Source organism: Sorex araneus, chromosome 2, assembly GCF_027595985.1.
Source record: "Sorex araneus isolate mSorAra2 chromosome 2, mSorAra2.pri, whole genome shotgun sequence".
Classification (NCBI taxonomy): Eukaryota; Metazoa; Chordata; class Mammalia; order Eulipotyphla; family Soricidae; genus Sorex; species Sorex araneus.
The window spans coordinates 187,394,005-187,410,928 of record NC_073303.1 but is presented as its reverse complement, the minus strand read 5'-3'; the positions used below and the strand labels follow the sequence as shown (position 1 = coordinate 187,410,928).

General features: G+C 36.7%; 1 non-coding gene across 1 annotated transcript; it reads right to left on the bottom strand.

Moving 5' to 3' along the window:
* Window positions 1–16,517: 16,517 nt before the first annotated feature.
* LOC129402656 (U2 spliceosomal RNA) lies at window positions 16,518–16,708 on the bottom strand. The gene has a single exon (XR_008628760.1). It is a non-coding gene; the product is annotated as a U2 spliceosomal RNA (small nuclear RNA).
* Window positions 16,709–16,924: the final 216 nt, after the last annotated feature.

Sequence of the window (16,924 nt, the reverse complement as noted above, 5' to 3'; positions counted from 1 at the left end):
TAACTTAATCAACATCTTAATCCTAGTAATTTTTGTATGGACACAGTAAGAGATACACTGTAGCTTGTAAGGGCAGCTCTCCTGGGAACATCTTGCCACAGACTTAGACTACAGCACTCAGGCCAAATTAAGCATGACTAACCCTAGCAGGGTCTGAATCTAGTTATTACTTTTTGGATCATTACAGCATCTGTCTGTGACCCAGCTCTTAACTTATAGTTAAGCATTAGGCACATTGGCCAGCCCAGGGTAGCACATAGCTTACAGCTTGCCCTGGGTCCATCCAGTTCCTTGTCGGGACCCTGCTTTTGGGAGGTGCTGGGAAGTAAGGGCAGCTGAGGCTTAAGTGGAGAGAACAGATACCCAGGAGGAAAATATCATTTAAAGTCAAATGACTCCTACATTATAAAAGCATAGAATTTACTACTGTCTTCCTGTGCCCATACAAAAAGGACTTTGCTCTGAATAAACTGTACAAAGGACTTAGGAGAAGAGAAAAACAATAGTTACAAGTCAACAGAGCACAAAGAAAGAAATTACTAATAAACATAGAGGAATGGGAGCACTTTGATGGGAACAAGTCAATAAATCTAAGCTACCTGAGGCTATGCAGGAAGGACAAACCAATGTTATCTTACAATAAAGTGCAGAATGAAAGATGGAGATAAGTCATATTTAGTTACATTCTGATTATAATTTTGAGAAAATTGATTAATATTGTTATATTTTTAGAAAAAATGTAATAGTGGTTGGTAAAAAGATATTTAAAACAATTTTAAAGAAACATATTAGGCAAAGGTTAAAATGCTTTAAGAGAATTTTTTAAAATATTTTTTTGGAATAAAAGAATAGTAGTTCCAATAAGAGTAAATCTAACACATAAACACCTACTTAAGATCTAAGTAACTCAGTAGAAAACACAATATAAAAATTTATAATTAATAACATATTATAAAGAATTAAATAGCAAGAAATATTATTTAAGTGTGTAAGTTTATGAAGAAATATCACTAGACTTTTTTTGCTTTTGTTGAGGCATGAAGAAATGAGTACGGTATTTGGGAGGAAAGAAAATGTACCAGGGATATCTGTACTGCTTAAGACTGCCTGAAGAACAAAATAAGGAACAAAAACACTGAAGAATGAATATCTTCTTTCAAAAAACATTATAATCACTTTATATTAATGTCAATATAATGACATAAAGAATATTCAATACCCAATGATGTGAACAGCAATAAAAGAAATATTCTAACACAAGTTAGATATTCTAATAGTAATATTCTAACATGAAAAATACAGAAACAATATTCTGTAAAGGGAAAACTATATTCAGTATATGTGAGGACTTTTCTTACTCTGAAGGAAAATCGACCATAATTTTATCTATTTATTATTATTATTATTATTATTATTATTATTATCATTGAGATATAGATCCCCCAATATACTGTGCTTATAGGCATTTATTAACAATTAAAAACACAATTATTTTCAAACTAATTTATATGTATGGTAAATATATCCTTTCTATGTTTGGTAAGAGGAAACAAAATTGAAGCCATTTTCCTTCAAGTAGTACTATGTTAATGGTAATTGTAGGGTTTGAGATGTCATAATTTGGACCACAAATTCTTTAGAAACCAAACTGTAGGTGTCACTTCAAAAACTTTAAAAATATTTTTTTAAAAAAACTGAAAAACCTGAAAAGACTGACAACCATAGTCTTCATAATTTTTATCCTTCATGTCAAATATAGAGATAACTAAAATATCCCACAAGTCCACTTATTTCTGAGACCAACAATTTCACTAATGAGAAGCCATTTCTAAATTTCATTTTATAAATTAGTAGGTCATTGAAGCTGATCATAAAAAAGATAGATGAGGCACTTCTCAGTTAGTTTCCAGAAAGAGACATTTAATTACATGCTAGCTGACCACCCTTGGAGTATGAATTCCTGAATAAGGGAAATATTTCATCTAGGTTGTAGATCAAATTAACACATCATACCACATTGCCTGTGCTGAAAAATTCCAAATTACTGATATCTTACCACTGAACCTCTGGGTTCTGGAATGTTGCTGGTTACTAGTGACATGTCACTTCCTCCTATTGGTCATTCAAATTAATATCTATAATAAATCATGTCATATCTTACCACATTTTTCTTTTCAAGTGTACCTGCATGAATTAGCTTTTAAAGAGAAAAACCATTAGTCAGGAATCAAGTATCAGAAAAGATGCCTGTTTTCTCATTTGGTATTCAATTTAATAGCTTATATAATAAACTGAATCTTGGACCACTCTTTCTCTTTTAGCATCACTCCAGATTATTAGGTCTATAAATAATACAATTCAAAAACTGACGCTAGAATTTTATGTGGAGCATGAAAGATTTGAAATATCTTTCTTTTAGAGTCTTTTTCTTTCTGTGATTCAATATTACTCATAAAGTTCTCCACTGGTAATTAGTTCCAAAAACTGACGATGTATTTAAAACTTCTTGAAATTACTTTCAAAATCTATATGTTTATAATAGAGCCTCCCTGCTAAAACTCATTAACTATGTAAAAAGAGGATTAAAAATGAATGCTTCCACTTTTTAAAAGATTTTACATTTTATTTATGCAGAGCTGGCTTTTAAAAAATTTCTTTTCACACATATCACAAAAGTATTTACACTTTGTTGTTTACCATGTTCTGTCTTCAATGTTGCATGCTGCATTATGTTTATAATGAAATACGTCCTATTTTTTTAACCATGCTTAAAGGAAATTTGGTAAAATAACTGAGGGAGGGTTAGCTTATTTCTGGCATACCTGAAAATTATTTAAGACCATTCTTTTACATTCCATACTTAAAATTTTTGTTAATAATTACTGAAGTGTACTGATTGAAAAAATTTGAAAAGCACAGAAGATATTAATTTCCTTTCCACAGAAATGATTAAAAGTTAACATATGTGCACAAATTCAGAAAAATTTTCTCATGAATTCATTTTCAAGGAGGTGTGAATTTTTCATGCATACATACATACCTACACATAAGTTAGGTGTTAGCTTATTAAATATATAGTCACATATTGCAAAAACAAAACCCATGAAAGTGATAAGTTATTATCTTTAGTACTATATCTATTATTTATATTTGTTTTACATCAACAATTTGCTTAAGGATTGACATTTTCATAATTTCTTACTATAACCAAATTTTACTTTAAATAAATGCTAGTACATACTTCCAAAAATCCTGCTTTGAGACCCAAGCAACCATATAGCAAGTAAGACTCTTGCCTTGATCGCAGCTGACCCCATTTGATGCCTGATCCCTTGTACCACATAAGGTCCCCAAAATCCTGTCAGGAGTGATTCTTGAACACAGAGGCAAGAATAAACCCTGAGCACTGCCAGGTTTTACCCAACCCCCTACCCCAGCAAAAACAAAAGGTAAAATATATTTTGATGACCAGAAAAATATAATTTCTTGGAATCTTACTTTGTGCTACAGAAAAACATTAAGTAAATTGTCCATATAAATTCTTATATTGATACTATATAGAAATCAATAATCTTATGACTAATTACACATAGGAAGCATACAAAGCTCATTTTTTTTAATAAATTGAAGAAATAAGTTTCCCCCAAAGAGGTCAGAATTCATATGTCTAATAACCAAGCTATGTATTTAAAGCAAACACTATGAAACTGATTAATTTAAATTCTTTTCTTAGATTACTACATTCTGAACTGTGAATGATTTTCAGTGTCTAACAGCATACAGAGATCTGTATGCATTTTAGACTTGACCCGTTATTTTCCAAATATCAATGTCATGATTATAAATCTCAAGATTTCAATATATTTGCTTTGATGAGACCTTTAGTGGGATAGAAGAGTTCAAATGTAGTCAATTTTGGACCTTTAATTAATTTGCTATGTTAGCAAGTTTTACAGGAGTTGCAAACTATCTCAAAAATAAATAATTAATTTTATTAGGCAAATTATATTATGTAAACCCTAAACCAGAAAAAAACATAAGTTTGTACATAAAAATGCACGACAAGAAGCGAGTTGCTCAAAAGAACTGTGACAGATGCTATTTATACCTTTCTTGAAATGAAATCAGATGCATGTAGCACATCTCCAGGCTGACTCCCTCTAAAGACACATCCAGATCATGTAGATTCTTGAAGACTGTGTTTATTTGCTAGAAAGTGAGCTAAATTGGGCTTTCTTTACTGGATTTAAAAATAAATGGATGTGCTAATGGAGACCCCTCCCTCTTATGGAAATAATAAAGTGTTTTAACAGAAAAATAACAATTATAAAATATCTTCATTTTTATTCTTACTGACTTGAAGAATATTTGATTCTCTGACTAAAAATTCAAAGAAAAGTGGTTAAAATCAGGTCTGATTAGATACATATTTTTTTAGAAAAGTACTGCATTTATATAGAATGTAATGGTAAATGATAGTTTCTCCTACCTTATGGGATTTAAGTCTGATCTATCAAAACAACTCAGATAAAATATTAGGATAAATAAAATAAAAGTAACTTATACATATGGAAAAAAAACACAAAAAATATAAATTCTTTTTTTTTTTGTTTACCTATTTTATTTACCAGTATACACAGATCTTTTTTTTAAGTCACAGTCAAATACTGATTAATCCACCATCCCTTCACCAGTGCACCCGTTCCACCACCAAGAACCCCAATACACCCCCTCCCACCCCAACCCCCGTCTAAGTAGCTAATGATATTCCCATTATTCTCTATATATATTGAGTACATTCCATATTTCCATACAGAACTCACTATTATTGATTGGAAATTTTCCCCAACAATCAGGCCTGCTGAATAGGCATCATCTAATAATTTCTCTTCATTGCTAAGAGTGAAGACTTTAAGTCCGCGCGGCCGCGCTGTTTTGGGTTTCTAATATTTTAGCTCAGTTCACAGTCAAATGGATGGCTGCAAGAATCCGCTCTGGTGCCAAAATGGGTTAGGAGACCTCAGGATCACAGTCAATAGGCGTGGAGGGTCTGTTTCTCGAGCCGCGGCTCCCGGTTTATCTCTGGGCGGAAGGCGCGCTGGGAACGACCCCCCTCCCAGGACCACCTACAGGCTACGTCACTAAAGAAAGTCCTACCTCCTGGTGGAGGGGTCTTAGAGGGTGGCTCTTACCACGTGGCTGCTACCAAAAATATAAATTCTTAAGAAAAAAACCACAAAACCGTATTTTGCATCCTAAGTCAATAAATGACTTAAGTACCAGGTGAGGATGGTTGTCAAGGAAGAAGGAGGGTGAGCTAGGGCAGAAACCACCTGCATAATAATTAAATATTACCCATGCAATATAGAGAGGCTTCCCAATAGAAAAGTTATTACTGAATCTAACTCTTAAGTGTGGGTAATAGCTACAACCTGGATCAGTGCTGCCTAGAGTGGATGATACATCCCTTCCCCTACCCCTCTTGTGGTCAGGGAACTGAACCGGTCAATGTGTAGTAGCCTCAGTATACAATTTAGGGCCACCTTCTGTCTGGGTGCTAAGGATGGTGCAGGTGAAGCAGAAGTGGTGGCAAGTCTCTGTATTCATTCGTATTCCCAGGTTCTTCAATATTTTATTTCTTTTTTTTTGGGGGGGGGGGCTTTACGGATCACACCTAGCAATGCACAGGGGTCACTCCTGGCTCTGCACTCAGGAACTACCCCTGACGGTGCTCAGGGGACCATATGGGATGCTGGGAATCGAACCCGGGTCCACCGTGTGCAAGGCAAATGCCCTACCCACTATGGTATTGCTCCAGCCCCAGGTTCTTCAATATTTTCAAGAATGAAACTACTGAATGATAAAGATGCTCAGACTCGGAGTTGAAAGGTAGAAAAGTTTAAAAGTAGAAGAGAAAAGGAGCTCCCTTTTACATTTACAGCAGATTTACATTTTCTTTCCTTTGCCTTCCCTATGTAAGTTTTCTACCATTGAAATATTTACTAGCTTGGCTTTTTAAAATAGATACTACTCTGTCTGAACATTGGGCATTGGCTGTTATAATTCTGTAGTTGGAAAGTACAAAACACGAAATAATGAAAGATAATATGACTGTGCCTATGACTACTACATAATAATATGGATTAATTTTTTTGCAACCTAAAGACAGCTGCAGCATTAAAAATATTTTAAAAAAATACTTGCGTGTTCCCAATCAATAACCTTCTCTTTTGTCTTTAATATATTCAATTTTAGCATTGCCTTGCCGCCCTGGATCCCTACTGAGTTGCATCTTGCTGGCAAGTCTACCCCCTGCTTCCCAACTCAAGAGGAACAACACAAGCTTTCAATAGGCTAATCAAAGCCACTTCCATGCTCTCTAGGAGGGCAAATTAAGTTGATTATTTTCATTGCTCAAATGCAAATGCTGTTGTACTAAAACCTTAAGATACACAATGCATAGGTCTTTTAGACTTAGCATTTTAATAATCTCTTGTGGAAAAACACACACCTTACATTTGAATTCACACCTAATTATAGTCATATCATAATATTTTAGTGTAACATTATTAATAAAAACAGGTATGCTGTAAAACCACACATGAATTTTATTGATAGAAGCTATTTGAAATTCTCTTTTTTACTTCTCATAATTTCTTTTACTTCTCATAAGAATTGTGATCACATAAGAACAGAAGAGTTCATCGGAAACACACTTTTAAATGGAAATGTTTCAGGAGAAGCAATGTGGAAAATTGCTATAAGAAATATAAAAGAGTATTTCATGTGTCTAAAAAAAGCAAAACAGGGTCTAGACCTTGTGGTTACCAACTTCCTGATAAGGAGGCCTTTTGGAAAAATTGGTTTCAACCAATTTTTCTTGATCCCATTTCACTTTTCTCCTCATTGGATACAAAATGCATATTAACTTCCATCTTCCATGTCCCTTGATGAATAATTAGATAAAGAAACTGTAGGAGTGGGAGAGTAAATTTGCTTCTCTCTCTCTCTCTCTCTCTCTCTCTCTCTCTCTCTCTCTCACTCTCTCTCATCAGAAAATTCCATCACACTCAAAAGGAACTTTGCTGTATTTGAGGCTACTGCCTTATCCACTGTATTATTCCTTCAGCACCAACAATCTCTTTACTCCTATGCACATTGTGTTTTCCTTGTATTCTTTCTCCAACAAAGACAAATTACTTCTTTTTTTTGTTATTGTTATATGGATTTTTTGTGTGCAGTGACTCAGATTGAGTCTCCTGACTTAATTCATTCCTTTAGAATGAGCCCTGGTGTTTTGTTTGTTTGTTTGGGAGATGAAAGAAAGGGCAGGAGATGGCAAAAGGCACTTATTTTCACATCATTATTTGGACCCAATAAGGGTTCAAATTTCCGTTCACTTTTCAATCTAAATTCTACAGTAAGATGAAGCAGCATGGGTTATTTCTTAGATTGAGTCTTTAAAATCTTTCAAGACCTTAATCAACCTGGGCTTCAAATGGTAAGGTAGTATGTATTTTGGCATCTATGCATAAGTTATTATTCAATATGCATACATATTTGAATATAAATAATTATAGTCTATCTTATCTAATAAATATGCTACTACATAATAATAATGAGTATGCTTACAATTGAACATATGGTATGAACACTTTGGGTAAATTGATTACTTAACTTTATGTATTCAATTCTAAATTCAAAATCACAATTTTGTTAAAAAGTTATCTAGTAACAAAGTTTAGAAACTCTTAATTATGCATTATTCATTATGATTCTGAACAAGTATAATTTCTACATCTTTAAATTTATCTGTAAATATGATGTAGGCAGGTAGATAGGAAAAGGCCCCTGGCAATGAAACTTAGATTATCAAAGTCTCCGGGGGAGGAGAATCCTGAGACTGACCCACCCGGTGGATACAGGAAATGGACCTGATAAGACCTTCAGCAGACCCTGAGGATAATGGACCCCTCCCCAGGAGGTACCCCAAAGAAGGCCATCACCACTCCCAACCTCCCTGGTAACCTTAGCAACGAACTTTTACCTGGGAAGAAGCCCCCACGTGGGGGCAGATTGAAGAAACCCTATAAAGGCCGCCTTGAACAAAGGAAGGACGCGCGCATATGCTGCCTGAGCCCATGTGCTGCTTGCGCCTATAGGATGACATTACTTTGCCCTTTCCCTCCTTGCCACAAGTAGCTTGTCCAGGTTTTACCCGGAGTTTAGGCTTACCCCAGTCACACCCATCAAGGTGTTCCCGAATCTCTCCCATCCCTTTGTTTAGCTATAATCACTTCTCCATGCTCTCTTCCCCAAAAGAGTTAATCCGCGGCTTTCCCTTAATCCGACTCTGCTAATTTGCAAGGTCAGACCTTACTAGGATACTGAATTTATATTATATAAGTTAATATTGCCTTTCTCCTCTTCTTGTGCCTTTTGAATTATTCACTTTAAAGCTATGACTGTTTTGTATAGACACAAGAAGACAATATTATGTTTTTATAACTTGGGAATTAATTGGCCTTGAATATTATTCCCTCCCGGGCCTCAGCTTTCTCCACTTAAGCCTCAGTTGCCCTCAGTTCCTAGCACCCCAAAGTAGGGTCCCCGACGTGGGACAGGAAGGACCCAGGGCAAGCGGTGAGTTGTGTGTTACCCTGACATCGAGATGGGCCTGACCAAAGTGCCTAATTCTTAACTATAAGTTAAGAGCTTGATCATAGACAAATGCTGTCATGATCCAATAGTAATTATGAGACTGGGACCCTGCCAGGGATAGGAAAGACTGATCTGGCCTGAGCACTGTAGTCTGAGATTGAGATGGCCCCAGGAGAGCAATTCTATAAGCTTTAATGCATCTCTTATTGTGTCCATACAAAATAATTAATATTATGAATTCTTATATGTTTGCTGGCTGAGGAGAAGAGAAACACATTCATGGGACTCTGCCCTTGGGTGGATCCTCCTGCTGAAAGAGAATTAAGTCCTAGGAGAAGCATCCCCTAAGGGAAAGGAACCTTACCCTATTGATGGTGACTACACCTATGTGTACGCCCCAACCCCCGATGCTGTGGAGATTTAACTAAGCTGTAAGAGTGGGTTGGGGGGCCAGATCCACGGGCCAGATCCACGGGGTAGATCCACGGGGAGAGATCCAGGAGAGCGGGAGAGAAGCGGAGGGAGAGAATGAAATAAACGGATCGAGCAACCAGTTTGGCCTTCTTCCTTCCGTCGCCTGCCTTTGACCAACAGCACACACAGCAGTTCTGGGCACCGGATGTGGGCGGTGAGACAGAGCCGCCCGGAGAGCCTGCGAGTGCACGCGCCCCTCGGCGAGCTTTAGTTTTTTACAGCGCCCATGTGGCCGAGCACATGTAGTGCCCGAGCACATGTGTCGCCCGCATCTCCCCCCTTGAGATGTGTACTTTCATGCTTTCATGTCCAGTGCTAGGATGTGTGGAGAGCTTCCTCCACCCTTGGAGAAGCCCTCGTTCGCTCTTGAGCACGTTACTCCTACTATTCTCTCTTCCACTTATCCCTTCCTCCTTCCCTCAGAAACCTCTAAATAAAATCTGTTACTTCACTGCTTGTCTACTCCTGAAATTCTTTTCCTCGAGTGAAGACAAGAACCCAGTAACTCTGGGTCCTGGGTGGTAGAGGCGGCTGGGGAGAAAGTGACGTCTTTCTCCTCCCTGATTCACGGAAGTCACCGTGGGGCCCACCGACATCAAATAGATCATTATTAAACGATTGTAAGTCTGGAATATGTCACTCCTAAATATGTTTCTCTAGCATAAAAAATATTTTTAACTGATTACATTAAGAAACAACAGATGTAAAGGGAAACAAAACATATGTTTCTTCTTTCTAATTCAAAATTGCATTTATAAAGGGAATTTCCATTAGAAAGGTATCAGACTCAATTACCAAAATAGAGAAGTCACTGACTCATCATCTTTCTACCAACCTTAGCCCTATTTATCATGATGGCATGGTCATCCTCCCAAAGAAGGTAGCAAGTAGAAAACAAGAAGTTTAGTAGGAAGGCCTTAAAAGGTCCATCAAATTTGGATGAGTTTTTTTGAAAAATAAATTTTAGCAAAAGACACTAAATGTTTATGAATAGAATTCCTAGCAATGTAATACAACCAGAACTCAAGGACCCTAAAATATAAAGCCATGCAAACAGTACCAAACTCCCTCTCTAATTTTTACTGCACATCACCCCTCTTTTCCTTGCAAGTTGGGTTCTCTACCCATGCTGGTCTATCTGTGCATAAGTGAAATGACTGTGCAAGTGCCTAACTGTACCTTTTCGGACAGTATCTAAGTTGTCGTGCATCCTCTGGGCAGTAGTCCAGGGGTGGAAATTGGGGAGGGATCTCTCATTTCCAAAGGGAAACTCCGGAGAGAGAAAGAATCCAGATTTCTTGCTCCATTGCGCAATGATGTGCTCACCTCTTTTGTTGTGGGACCTCAGTTACTTCACCTTTCACCTGACTGTACACAAGTCTGATGTTTTCTCACTCCCTGGTGAGGACAAAGGCCACTGTAATTCTGTGTGTCTGGGTTATTTCTTTATACAACCAGGAAGAAATGAGAACTGAATAATTCGGAGATTGTGCTTCTTCCAACAATAACAATTCCTTCACTTTAGCAAAATATCATTTATAAATCTCTGTTTGCACTGTAGCACTGCCATCCCATTGTTCATTGTTTTGCTTGAGCGGGCACCAGTAATGTCTCCATTGTGAGACTTGTTACTGTTCTTGGCATATCGAATATGCCATGGGAAGCTTGCCAGGCTCTGCTGTGCGGGCGGGATAATTTCGGTAGCTTGCCAGTCTCTCTGATTGGGACAGAGGAATAGAACCAGGGTCAGCCGCGTGCTAGGCACTACCTGCTGTGCTATTTCTCTAGTCCCTGTTTGAAACACCCCCTTAAGTGTTATGAGTTTCCCTAAGCTAAACAATATACATGCTTCTAAACTTGTTTTTTACTTAGTATTCTGTCTTTTGCTAAAGAGTTCCAGACGAGGACTTAGAAGGATAAGAAGAAAACTGTTTTCTCCTCTAACATATTGAATCACTTGCAAAAATAGTCTGGATATTGGTTCTATTTTTTCTAATTTTGTATACGTACTCCAGGACTCATTTGTCCCCAGAGCTCTATGTTTTATTTCATTGATGTTAAACAAGCATTAACTAAATAATTTTAATAGGATAATTGTGTACAATATCTTGGCCATGATTAAGAAAAGGATATATTTGGAAATGTACCAGAATCTTACCATATTAATCCTACTGGGAAATGGTCAAGATTTCAATAAATATTTGAAATAATACATGTAGGTTCTTAATATTCTATTGATGTGATAGCTTTCCTTGGATACCAGTCTAAATAATAAAAGTGTTTTTAATATTAGACATTTTTGTTACTCTACTATAATTGTTAATGTTAGGTCTTTAAACAGTTTTATAATCATAGTCATCTACTGAGGGCTGGAGCAATAGCACAGTGGTTTGGCTTTCACCTTTCACGCAGCCAACCCGTGTTCGATTCCTCCGCCCCTCTCCTAGAGCCCAGCAAGCTACGGAGAGTATGGAGCCCGCACACAGAGCCTGGCAAGCTACCCATGGCGTATTGGATATGTCAAAAACAGTAACAATAAGTCTCTCAATGAGAGACGTTACTGGTGCCTGCTCGAACAAATCAATGAACAATGGAATGACAGTGACAGTGACAGTCATCCACTGATTGTTTCTCTAGAAAACATCTTTTGCTGAAACATGAATTGAGTAAACTTTCTAGACTTTAAAAAGAAAAGTCTACAAGGAAACGATTACTGGTGGGAGTTGGGGCAAGTTTATCAATTGGTGCTTAGGAGTCTCTCGGGTTATTCTAAATGAGTCCCTGTAAATGGGGCACACAGCTGAACGTGAGCAGTTCAGGATAAAGTGTTGTTTGGGTCCTGTGCTGTCAGGGACCACTAGAACCTCCATCTTTGCTTGGATTATCCAGGAAGAGTCATCTCTGGAAGAGTTCTGTCAGATTCTGCCATTATTGTAGCCCTATAAAAAACACTATTTCAAGATATTGATAGAACTTTTACATGGAAAACAGTATCTTTAGTTTTCTATTTTTTTGTTTTTTGCATTTTTGGCTGACATCTGGCGATGCACAGCAGTTACTCCTGGCTCATGCACTCAGGAATTACTTCTGGCAGTGTTCGGGGGCTCATACGGGATGTTAGGAATCTAACCCGGGTAGGCCATACGCAAAGCAAATGCCCTACCTTCTGCGCTATCGCTCCAGCCGCTGTATCTTTAATTTTTTCTTCTGTTAAAAGAAATCAACACTAAATAGAGTGTCTTGTTTCACACATGTCTCCAAACCAAGTTATAATATACAATTTAGTTACACTTTGAAAATCTTCCAGGAATAGAAGCCTGACCTGGAGGAGATAATCTGCATATGAGACTCTGATCTCCTTTGCGAAAGTGATCTTGTCCAAAATAGCATTTTCATCTATTAAAATACATCTTGTCCCAGACTCTCTGGTTATATAACCCTTTTCTTTAACTATTCCTAGCATTTTTCTATTAACTAAATATGATACTCCTTAATAAAGCCAATTAGTTTTTTAATTTACTTAATAAACTAGTTTTTAAGACATTTTTGGGAGTAATGCCACCTAACAAGCTGTCAAATAAACCCATGAAAGAATAAAAATTCATACTGAAGTTACTTGAAACTGATGATATAATTTTTGAAGTAAGGTACAAATAATTTTTTGTCATACTAAACTGGCCAAAGATAAATCAAAAGGTAGACATGGCTGGGAATTATATGAGATCACTATAAATAAGAATGGGGGAAAGTGAACGCAGTAACTAAGTTACATAAAGAAAGAAAAATTTGTCCTTCCTGTGTAGATTGATTTTATATAAGCACAGAAGGCTATACTACTTTATCGAAGATATGTAAAAATGAAATTGCATCTTTAAGGATTATAGGGACATGGAAAGAGGTTAGGGCTAGGATGAATGGAGATGTTCCTGGTGTCTGCTAGAGCAAATAGTGAACAACAGGACAACAGTGATGCAGTAAAATATAGGCTAGTAAACTTCTTTTCCCACCTTTTCCTGCAGTCCTTAATGAGATTCCTGTAATGAGAGAGAGCTTCATAAAAGACAGTCGTGTTCACATATATGCCTTAATCCCTAGGATGAGATTAAAAAATTATCATCTCCAGCTAAAGACAAAAACAAGCAGTTTGAGGAAGGAGGGTCATGTCCTCATACGTCCATACTGAGTATATTCCTGTAAGCCCAAAGCATTGCAGGTTGTGTGGCTGGTGCCTCCCGACACTACGTGACTCAGAGAGACACATCCTCATGGTCTAGCCCTTAATCACAAGCCTAGATGAGAAAAGTATTGACATTTGGACCTGTTGCACAACTTTTGGTAGGCACCATACTACCCTAAAGGTGCCCCAAGATGTGAGTTTTCAAAAAAAGTATAAGAGCATGCTGGGGATGTGAGCGTTTGGCAGCCAAGAACCTGCTCCCTAGGTCAGTGCACGGCGATAGAGAGACGAAAAACTGGGGTAACAGAGAACTAGGGCCCCAGGCTGTTGGTAGTCAGTTTATTTCTCTGTTCTCTCCAGCATAGTCTGATTTCTTTCCTTATGGCACAATCATAGCCATAGTTTTGGTCGTAGTTACAGTCATCATAGTTCCATCATCCTGGTCTCCCTGTACACCTCAAATTCATCATCCTTATCATCTTTCTAGTCTTGAGCGTCTAGTCCCCTCTTACCCCTTATAGCATAGTTATATAGAAATCATGAAGGGAAGGGTTATACATAGCTGGGGTTGAACATTGTCATAACAACAAACAAAGGCACAGCCACTCCTTCAGGGGAAGTTCTAGGAGATTAACTCAAGGACAAGATCTCACCTGAAGGTTCAGCACTCCAGATTACTAGGAGATCCGCTCAATGGCGGAGTTCCATCTAGAATGCATTGCTTTCTCCTTTCCTCAGATAGAAATCCATTTGAACATTCATAATGAATTAACTTCATATAATATTTCTAGTCATTTTCTATGAACATAATAAGAGACATATTAAGCTTAAAGATTGGCTCTTCCTGGGGCCATGTCTCTATATATTCCAGACAACAGTCCTCAGGACAGGTCAGTCTTACCTAATCCATATTTAGTTACTTCTTTTGGGGTCATGACAAAGTTTGTTCCATGACCTTGATCTTAATTTATTACACTTATGGTGCTTAACTTGTTCCCTTTCGATGCTAGGGTAGCCTACAGCTTGCCCTGGGTCCATACAGTCCCTTCATCGGGACCCTGCTATTGGAGTGCTAGAAACTAAGGGTAACTGAGGCTTAAGTCAAGTAAATATGGATGCGCAGGAGTAAATATTATTTTGGAGTCAGTTAACTCTCATGTTACAAAGCATAGCATGAACTGTCTTCCTTTTTATACAAAAAAGGACCTTGCTAACTAAACTGTGCAAATGAATTAAAGGAAAGAGAAAAGAAATATAGGATTATTAGTACTTGATGGAATTAGGTGTGCCTCAGGGGCACTGTTGTGGGAGTAGCTCAATAAACCTAAAATCCCTTGGGAGGAACAAGGAAAACAAATGTTATCCAACACCCAGACACAAGTAAGGTTTAAGTGATAGAAGCTATAAATATTTCAGCAACCACTATGGAGAAATAAGTCCCCGTGCTTGCCTTTCCAGGATGTCTCAGGAAGTTTCTGTTTCAGTGAGACAAAGCCCAGATATGAGCGGAATACTTATCTATACCGTACAGACAGAGAGAAATAAAATACAGTATTTCAAATATGTCTGTGTGTCATACTTTGACAGGAGACGTGACACTTAGGACTGAGTAAATATCCAGGATCTAAATCCTGATAAAAACAAGACTTGTTTTTTTTCTGTTTTTCTGGACAAGTTTGAAAGCTCAATTGTGCATCTTCATACACATTCTATTTACAAATAAAATTGTTTATAATCTATCATTTTATCTGTGAATTATTTCACAAAACTCTGCACTTACTCATCACTACAACTCATTGTACTACCTCCCTGCTTCCAATACCATACAATTTTGTGAAACTAGTGAAACTAAACATAGACCTAAAAAAAAAAAAGGATATGGAAAAATTCTGGTGATTTTAACTAAAAATATAATTTCTCTCAATTCAATGTGACCTTGTTGTCAAATTATGCAAATCGGTGAATAAGGGGACAACAGTGCTCCAGTGCTACTTTACTTTCAAATTTCAAGTATTTCTCTATGTATTCACGTACATACATAATTTCACTTACTCACTTATTTCCTAAGTTGAAACACTATATAAAAAGCTATTTTTCAGCACAATTCTAGAAAACAGCATATTTCACATTAATTTTTCCATGAATTTCTGCACCATTTCAGGTTATATTGCTACTTTTAGAAAGATAATAGCTTTCCCCAAGGAAATTATATTCATAATTTACTTAATGACTAAGTGGAGATCTGTTGTTGTTGTTGTTGCTTTGCCAGAATTTCACATTCTTATGTTGTATTTGATTTCTTGTTAAAATTGTAAAATAGTAGCTAGTATTTATTTCAATGGCCTCCCTTGGGTTCCCTGCTGCCATTATAAATGAGTATGAAGCCATTTTTATGGTAGAAATAGGTCTGGTACTGATATTGTATAATAATTAAGGGAGATGATGTTACTTCAAATTCAACAAAGGAGAACTAAGCATTTCTTACTAATTTACTACTTTTTCTATTAAGAATCCCAAGGAGTGGGGGCGAGGGGCTGGAGAGATAGCACACTGGGTAGGGCGTTTGCCTTGCACAAGGCCGGTCCAGGTTAGATTTTCTTCATACTATATGGTTCCCCAAGCACTGCCAGGAGTAATTTCAGAGTGTAAAACCAGGAGTAACCCCTGTACATCACAGGGTGTGACCCAAAAAGTAAAAAAAAAGCCAAGGCAAAGGAATCAGAAGCATAGCTGTATTATAGATGTCGCTGTAATTTTTCACTTAGATAAATCTGCTATTTTTATTGCAATGTAAAAGTCTTGATTTCCAGAAATTGAAATGTCCACAGTATGGTAAACTAAACTAATTTGCTTTTTCTATGTAGTCACACCAAGAAGCAAAGAACCTGATTGTCATATCCTATGCAATACAACACATTGTTTTCTACGTTAATCAATGTTTTTATTCTTCCATTTATCTCAATGGCCATTGTTTGATTATACGACTAGGCACTACATAAAATAATCAACACAACATCATGAGACAGAGCAGTCCTGTTACTACATATATTTATATATCAACAATTCTAACAGAAGAATGACCAAGTTAGTTTCAGCGGCAAAAACATAACTGATAAAAAACAAATGAGAATCTATTAAAATATTTCATCAGTTTACCAGATAAATTTTCCTTTTAAATTTGATAAGTATCTTCTTTTTTCCCCCAAGGGGATGCACCGTTCCTGGAAGTACTGCAATACCAGGTCGACGCGTGGAGTGGATGGAGCAAGCTCCTATTCCAACTCCTAATTCCAAAAATCCATTTAATATATTGTCCTCGGATAGAGGACGTATCAGATATTAAACTGATAAGAACAGATACTACACTTGATCTTAGCCAAAAGGCCGAGAAGCGATTAATAAGTATATTTATTAAAACAAGAGAAAACTTACAAATATATGCATAATGAAGTTAATTTTATTTTTAATTGCTTTATAATTTAAACCAATATTCTTTAAATAATACTATCCTTATGAAAATTTGAAGGCAAATTGAATACATTAATTAGTATTAATAAAGGTACCTGTGAAACATAATTCCTTCAAAATGAGTTTTATGTATTATAACATTTA